The 8,253-nt window shown below is 33.2% G+C and overlaps 1 long non-coding RNA gene across 1 annotated transcript; it reads right to left on the bottom strand.

Annotated features, from left to right (window-relative positions):
* Nucleotides 1-1,118: 1,118 nt before the first annotated feature.
* LOC136228014 (uncharacterized) lies at nucleotides 1,119-1,733 on the bottom strand. The gene is made up of 2 exons (XR_010688366.1): nucleotides 1,539-1,733; nucleotides 1,119-1,319 (listed from the first exon to the last, which is right to left on the bottom strand). It is a non-coding gene; the product is annotated as an uncharacterized lncRNA (long non-coding RNA).
* Nucleotides 1,734-8,253: the final 6,520 nt, after the last annotated feature.

Below are 8,253 nucleotides of genomic sequence, written 5' to 3'. Positions count from 1 at the left end.
AGTATGCTGAGTGCTGCTGATGTCAGGATTCCACGAACTATTTTGGATGATGGTGTTCCCATCTTTGATGGCATAAATACCAGCACACGAAAGCTAAAGGCATTCTCTAAACGCCTAACTCTTGCTGCCATTGAAGACACTTTCATTCCTCCTCCTGCTGATGGTGGAAAAATGGGGGAGAAAGTACAAGCTCAAAGAACCCAACATTCAGAAGAAGCTTCAGGTAGTCAGCCAAAACAAAAGGGAAAGGGTAAAGCTAAAGAGCATGAAGCCCAACTCAACTACAAGAAGAAATAGCTTGACTAGCTAGGATTGTCTAGATCTCATTTTGATAAAACTTGTAGTCCTTCCCTTATGTATTTTTGTTGTGCTGACCCTGAATACAAAACTTTGCATGCATCTATCCTTTAGTTGTAACACGATCCTTAACAGAGATGACTCTGGGGTGTGAACAGCAGAGGTTGGGTATCACAGGAAGTGATTGCGGGATCGTTATACATTGGATTGAGCATTTATCACTCCCGATAAATGGGAGATATGTCCATGGATCGCTTGTGGAAGTCTTGACTCTAAATCCTTGCAAGGTGATAGCTTAAGGTTGAAATGAGATTTCTCTTAACCTATCTAATTAGAGTTGACTCGGCCAGAACAAGTAAAACGAACGTCTCGCTATATGTGACTTGACATTACCCATAGTTAGGGGTGGCAACGGTGCGGGGCGGGGACGGTATTGCATTTCCCATACCCTCCCCAATTGTTACGGTGACGGTTTTGGGGAATCCCCATTAAATGATTCGGGGATATTTTTCATACCCATCCCCTCCCCATACGGATCCCCACGGGTAACGGGGATTCCCCATACCCAATAAAAAAATTAATTATATAAAAAATTAATTACAAAAATAAAAAAAAAATTATACCAACAATTGCTGGTAAAATGTACCAGCAATTGCTGGTACATTTAACCAGCAATTGCTGGTTTGCGTTAACCAGCATTTGCTGGTACATTAACCAGCAATTGCTGGTTAACGCAAACCAACAATTGCTGGTTAAATGTACCAGCAATTGCTGGTACATTTTACCAGCAATTGCTGGTAAATTGCAATATGATCCCTATAAAATGTTAACTAGAATTAAAATACATATAATTACGTAAGAAATTCAAATATTATAGATGTAAGAAATTTAATACAATAAAATATCCTAAATACAAATTGAAATAACATCTGAAATAAGAAGTTGTTTTCATAATTGCAAAGCATAATCATTTTGTTGCATTCTTGTTGCCCTGACTTTTTTTTACTCTTGTTTTCATCAATCTGTAAAATATAAACATTAATTTTTATATGCATTCAATAATAAATTAACAATGAGAATTTAAAAAAGGTACCTGAAGTGCATCCATATCTTCTGTAAGCATCCATACATTGAACAGCAAAAGAACTCAAACATTCAAAGCATAAACTTTGGATTTTTCACTCCAAAACTAACATTTTTCACAACCTTTACAAGTTAATAGAATTTATAATGTGCTTTACCTAAATATCGGCTCTACTTTTGAACGGACGGAGCAGAGGCACGCAGCAGCGTCGCTGTTCCAGACGAAGTCGGGTGAGAAATTGCAGGCGCAGGATGCAGGTTCTAGGTGGAATGAACGGATTGAGCAGCGGAGAAGCAGGCTGCAGGTGGAGAAGTCGTGAATCGCTGGTGAAGAGTAGATGTAGCGTAGGAGGCGGCTGTTTTTGTAAAAAGAAACGAGATAAGGAGAGTTGATGCTGTAGGGCAAGTTTTTAGGTTATAATTTACTTTAGAAAGTTCAATATTGCCCCTATTGTTTTTTTTTCATAACAGCCCCTCTACTAATTACTTTTGATACTTTCATTTATATAAAAATAATATTTAGAAATTAAAATTAATAATTTTATTCGGGAATCCCCACGGGGATTTTTCGGGGATCCCCACGGGAATTTATACGGTAACGGGACGGGGATCCCCACGGGGCGGATATAGCAATTCCCATCCCCATCCCCGTTTAGCTTTCGGATAAAAAAAATTCCCCATCCCCATCCCCATCCCCAATTTTTACGGTTATTCCCCATCCCCGTCGGTTCGGATACCCGCGGTTTTGGGATAATCCCCTCCCCGTTGCCACCCCTACCCATAGTCATAAGATTCAGTTCAAGGACGTAGTTGATAAAGGATCGAATTATACCGTAACTAATACGGAAAAGTCAACGACAGAATCAACCTGTCTTCTTATAGCTCTAGGGGAATGATTACGGACTTGCTAATTACATACTTTGTACATCATTCCGTTATGCAAAGATTAAATATAATTCTTTGAAAATTAATTTAATAAGTTGCATACGGCTAGTAGCAATAAGAACCTAATGGGTCACACATGAGACTTGGAACCCAAAAGAGAGACAGATGCTAATTAATTGACGAAAGCCCAACTGAGCCCAATAAGGCCCATTGCTAAAGGGGGGCGATTTTATATATGTTAAATACATAAATAATTAATTTGATTTTATCAAATCCTAATTAGATTAGGATTATGAATTAAATTAATTAAAGGATAAATAAGTTAGGAGTTTTAATTAGATTATATTACTCCTATTATTATCCAATAAGGTTATTGATATTATCCTTTTTATTAATGGATAATAATTAAAGAATTCTATTCCGAATTAAATTCTTATTCAATAACCTAATTCTATCTAACTAAGGATTAGATACAAGAGAGTTTATAAATACCCCCCTATGTGAATTTCGAATTCAACCCTAGGCAATTAAGCTAGATAATTTCGAATTCTACCCTAGCATTAAGAGAGAGAATTTCGACCCCTAGCTCGAGGACGAGATTTTCCACCGCTTCCTTCCGTTCAATTAATTTTCATCTCTTTCTCTTTATCCTTGATCTTGTGTTGATTAATTAGAGACAATCTACTTTGGTTGTTAATAAACGGTTGATTCTAACTTGATCTTCTGTTGTTTTGTTTTGTGCTCGGGAACTCGAAGTAAGAGTTGTGGGCACTGTTAAGCCCAAAATATACCTAAAATATTGTCAATAATTACATCAATATTGCTACGAATTTGTGCTATTTATATCTGTTTAGGAAGCTTTTACTCTCGAATATGTTTCTTTCTTGTAAGGTACATAAATATTTGGTAAAATCCAAATAGGAACGAAAAGAGCTCAAAAACAGAAGAAAAACCCTACAAAAGGAGTCGAAGACGACAGAAATTAATAACGCTAAACGAGGGCAAAGACGAAGTCAGAAACAGAAGAAAATGTCAATTCTCGGCAGGGAATCCAAATTCTCGGTAAAGAATTTTGGGGTCGCGACCGAGAATCCTAAATTCTCGGTCGCGACACGCCCTGTCGTCCGAAGGCTGAAAAATCAGTTCCTCATTCTCGGTAAGGGCAGAAATTCTGCCAAGTACAATGAACACATGTTTAAAATCCAAGAAACGCGTTCGTTCGGGTGGATAGATACGTCTCTTCACAACGGATACGACTCTTCACAACGGATACGTCTCTTCACAATGGACACGACACTTCAATCACGACTCTTCAACATCTATAAATAAAGAGTTGTTTGAGAGTTGAATGAATGATGAGAGAGTTAGAAAAGAAGATTAGTGCAGAGTTTATGCAAAAACTCTGACTCAGAAATGAGTCAGAGATTAGATTTCATTTTTGTTCAAAAGCAATATGATGTACACACATTGTTTATTCAATAATAACAAGTTCAGTAGCGTTTAGACATTGTTCCAGTTTAGTTTTCATTTTGGTAGTAGACCGACCCAGTCTCTATTACGAAGATTCAACGAGAAGATTGAGTAGAGGATCCGCCCCTGAGCCTGACAAACTCTAACGAAACCCAAGGAAAGGATTGATCAACCCGTTCACTTGCAAGCCGTCGAATGTTTCCATTCTCCATGTTCTCTGTAAACTTGTATCAATTTATATTTCATCTAATAAAGTCCGTTCTATTCGATAGATTTTTATGCAGCACTTATGGTAACCAATCCACTAAAGTGACTGCTGGTGTTTTCATTTAAACGTATTTAATCCAAAATCTTTACAAGGAAACTTTGTTGAACACTTAGGCAAATTATTATCTCGAAAGAGTTTTAATTTGATTAAGGGCAACTATCCCGAAAGGGTTTTGTCATGTTCAAAGCTAATTAATTAGAGGTTCCGTCATTTATTTCATCTTTATAATTCGTACAAAGTTTAAAGTTGTTTTCTTTGCTTAATGCAAACAAATACATTCGTTTACTTTTCTAAAAAGTACTAAACGTTCCTATCTTGCAAATTCATTCTTAAATCAGAATATTTTCTAACGTTTTCATACTCTAATCTAATTCTCATTCTAGCAATTTCAAAACCAAAACCGATTAAACGATTTTTTCATAATATAAACCTTAAAAGTAAATTTAACCGATTGTAAATAAGTTTTGTTCGAAAAACGTTTCCTGTGGGATCGATATCTTTTATTACTATAAGCGTATACCGTGCACTTGCGGAAATCGCTCAACAAGTTTTTGACGCCGTTGCCGGGGAACGCCAAATTTTTAACAAAAATTTATGTTTTTCGGGTTATTTCAAACCTTGGTTTATAATATATTTATGTATTTATTTATTTTATAGTTTTTATATTGAGGATGGTCACTAGGACTAAATCCTCGTTGTTATTTAATGTTTGCAATTAGATGTTTGCAGATAAAAAAAAAGATTCAAGTTTTTTCAAAGATAACCTGGAGATTTGATTATCAATGAAATGCACAGAAGGAGTCTACAGAAAAGAAATTCCGTATACAGATACATCAGAGAGGAAAGCAAATTTTTGAAATAGGATGTCAGACGTGACAAATGATTTTTCCAGAAAATTTACCTCTTCCCAAACACCTTTAACCCTTTTCTATACACTTAACCCTTCACCAAAAACGTCATACCTCTTTGTTAAGAAATTTATTCAATTCCTACACTAAATCCAAATAATTTCACTTTTTATCACTACCTAAAACACCTACATCTATCTCTCTAAGAAATCACCATGGAAAATCTTCTCAGAAAGATATATCAGAAGTAGGATGAAATTACCTTATCCAGCAGGAAGGAGTTGTATACTTTTAATATAGTTTTGAAAGTTTCAGTTCATGCACGTAGTTCTTGTTCATGCGCAGAACCAGAGGTTCGTGTATTTAACCGAAATCACTAGATCCTTAAATTGAGAAAACGCTAAAAAAAAGAAAAGTGCTTAAAAAAATGTTAAAAAAAAAGAGAAAAAAAAATACAATAATAATTTCAAGTTGGGGGTATAGTTCTACTTTTTAATTCCCACTTGAAATTATTTCCAGGTAAGTTAAAATGGACAAGTCCATATTTAGTTGATAAAAATATTTTGAATATGAATAAGCTCAAATTCAAGCAATTGAATTTGTGAACAAGTTCTTTGAAAATTAATTCGCTTAGTTTTACGTTTAGATTTTCATACTTCTTATCTCTTGTTCATAATTTTTATGTTTATTTGTTTTTAGTTTAATTTATTTTTGTTTTATTTTTTTCATAAGTTTGATTTGTGTATAAACAAGTTTTATCCAATAAAAATTCTTTAAAGTCATGTTTCTAAATGTTTTGCAAAAAAAAAAAAATTATTTCTGAACTTACTGAGAATGTGAATTCTCAGTTGAGAATCTTACTTTCTCTGCCTTCAAAATTTCTGAACTTACTGAGAATATGAATTCTCAGTAGAGAATTCAGGATTTCCAAGGAAAGGAAGAGAAAAAAAACTTCTGAACTTACCGAGAATCGAAATTCTCGGCCGAGAATTTAAAATTCTCGGTAACTTCAGCGAGATAAAAAAAAAACTTTACCGCGACCGCGAATCGCCATTCACGGTCGCGACACGGGTGTATATCAGACCTTTATCTCTTCTTTCTTCTTCAGTTCATGCACCATTGTTGCAAGTTTTGAAAAATTAAGTCTGTTCATGATCAAATGGTGTGAATTTACACCTTTTTAATCCCAACAGACACCTTGATTTGTCCTGGATTGATTATAAATAATTGGAAAAGATCAGATTTTTGTTACTTCCATTTTCTATTCATCTCTATCAGACAAAATCTGATTTCTTCTCAGTTATCACACATTTAAAAACACAGTTACAGAAACTTTTTCTTCTTTTCAAAACCACAAACAGACACATTAATTCTTCATATCATCATTATAAATAATTAGAGAAGATCAGATTTCCATTCTTTTCATCTCTTTCAGCCAAAATCTGATATTTTTCTCCAATTATTCAAACCTTTCAAAAAGTTCCAGAGACTTTTTCCTTTTCTCAAAAGCAGGATTTCCAAGCATAAATCTTCCATGATGATTACTGCTGCACGCAGTAAGCGTCCTGATATATCAGAATGCTACAGTGCACCATTTCCCATTTACACACATAATGAAGAACAAAGATATAATAAAACTGTTTGTTGTATATAGTTTGTATATAGGTTTATTTTTGTGTTTGTTCTTTCTGTTCTTTGTATATATGTTCTTCTAATTTTAATAAACTATCAAGTTTGATTCTTTGATTCTTTTTGCTTAAATATACGTTAACCATACATGTTATACGGATACATCTAAATCTAAATTTAAATGAAATAGTTTAACTTTTAATCTGAATCCAAGTTTAAATGAAACAGTATAGCTTTTCCAATGACTCTGTAATTATTTTGAATCTGTATCCATTTCAGAAATGTTTCTGAACATCTGACTTTTCATATATATTACACGCTCATAAATTGTAAATCATTAATAACTATTTCATGAACATTCATTTTATATGATAATTCTAAGTTTTGTTATGTATATATGTTTTTCAATTTTGATAACTATCAAATTTGATTCTTTTGGTTCTTTTTGATTCGTATGTGTTAACTATGCAAATTATTTGAATGAATCTGTATATATGTTCATATGGAACAGTATCACCTTCAGCATGAATTTGTCTATAATGTTAAAATGAATATGTATGTCATTTCATTATTCTGCATAAGTTTCAATGTTTTAGATTTAATATGAATCAGTGATTAATAATTTGATTTGTTTAATTTTCATTTGTTTTTGTATATAGGACCGTTTTTAATTTTTCTAGTACATATGTTCTTATTCATTTATGTGTTATGCAATAAAACTTCATTTGATTTCATACTTTTAATTTTTCATTTATGTCTGTTCAGATTTCTACACTATTATCACATGAATCTGTATGAATCACTTTAATGCTAATAAGTTATTCACTATTGAACATGATAATAAATTTTCATTTTCGTGCAACCATTGAGTTTAATTTTAATTATGAAATTATGAACTTATATCGTGTTGACTATTATATATATCCGTATGAATTTCTTAAAATAAAACATACAATTTTTCATATGAATCTGTATCAATTAGAATAAAGTTAATGTTTAAGGTTAAATGTTTCTTTATTTGAATGCTGCTTTAATTTGAATAAGGTTCATGTTTAAGTTTTATGCATGAATAAATACCTACATGAACTTACATTCATTATCTTTTAGAAGATTAATTTACCTTATGTGACTTAATGCACATTGATTCTACATTAACTCTAATTAGGAATTTAATGTCTCATTACTAAAAATTTAATAAGGATAAACCCTTGGTTTTCCTTGCATTTAATGTTTTTCAATTAAGTTCTTAAGTGCAGGTACAGTTTATATTAAGTTCAGGAGACAATTAATCAATTAAATCACACAAACCTAGTCAAAATGCACCTAAACAGACGTCTATGACCAATTCTCTACCGAGAATTTATTATTCTCGGTAAGTCAAGCGAAAATAGGCCGAAATCAGAGTGAAAAATTCTCTGAATTTCGCGTGCCGCGACCGCGGCTAGGCAATTCTCGGTCGCGACACGCGACCTGTAGGCGGGGTTTGGCTCGAATTTGAACAAATTTTTACCTTTTTCTATTCTTAACCCCTAAATTCATACCTCTATTAGCCTATCCCTTATACACACATTCCATAAACTCTATTTCAAACACATTTTCTTTTTCACAACTCAATTCCACACCATATCACCTTTACTTTTTACCAATTTTTACTTCTCCAAAATACATCTTTCCCAGACACCACATCTATAACCTAACCCTTTTTACACACAATGCCTAAACATCAGCAGGTTACTAACCAGGTTTCCTCTACATCTAATAATTGTTTGCATA

Source organism: Euphorbia lathyris, chromosome 4 (genome assembly GCF_963576675.1).
Source record: "Euphorbia lathyris chromosome 4, ddEupLath1.1, whole genome shotgun sequence".
Classification (NCBI taxonomy): Eukaryota; Viridiplantae; Streptophyta; class Magnoliopsida; order Malpighiales; family Euphorbiaceae; genus Euphorbia; species Euphorbia lathyris.
Note: the sequence above shows the minus strand (reverse complement) of the source record. Positions and strands in the feature narration are given on the sequence as shown.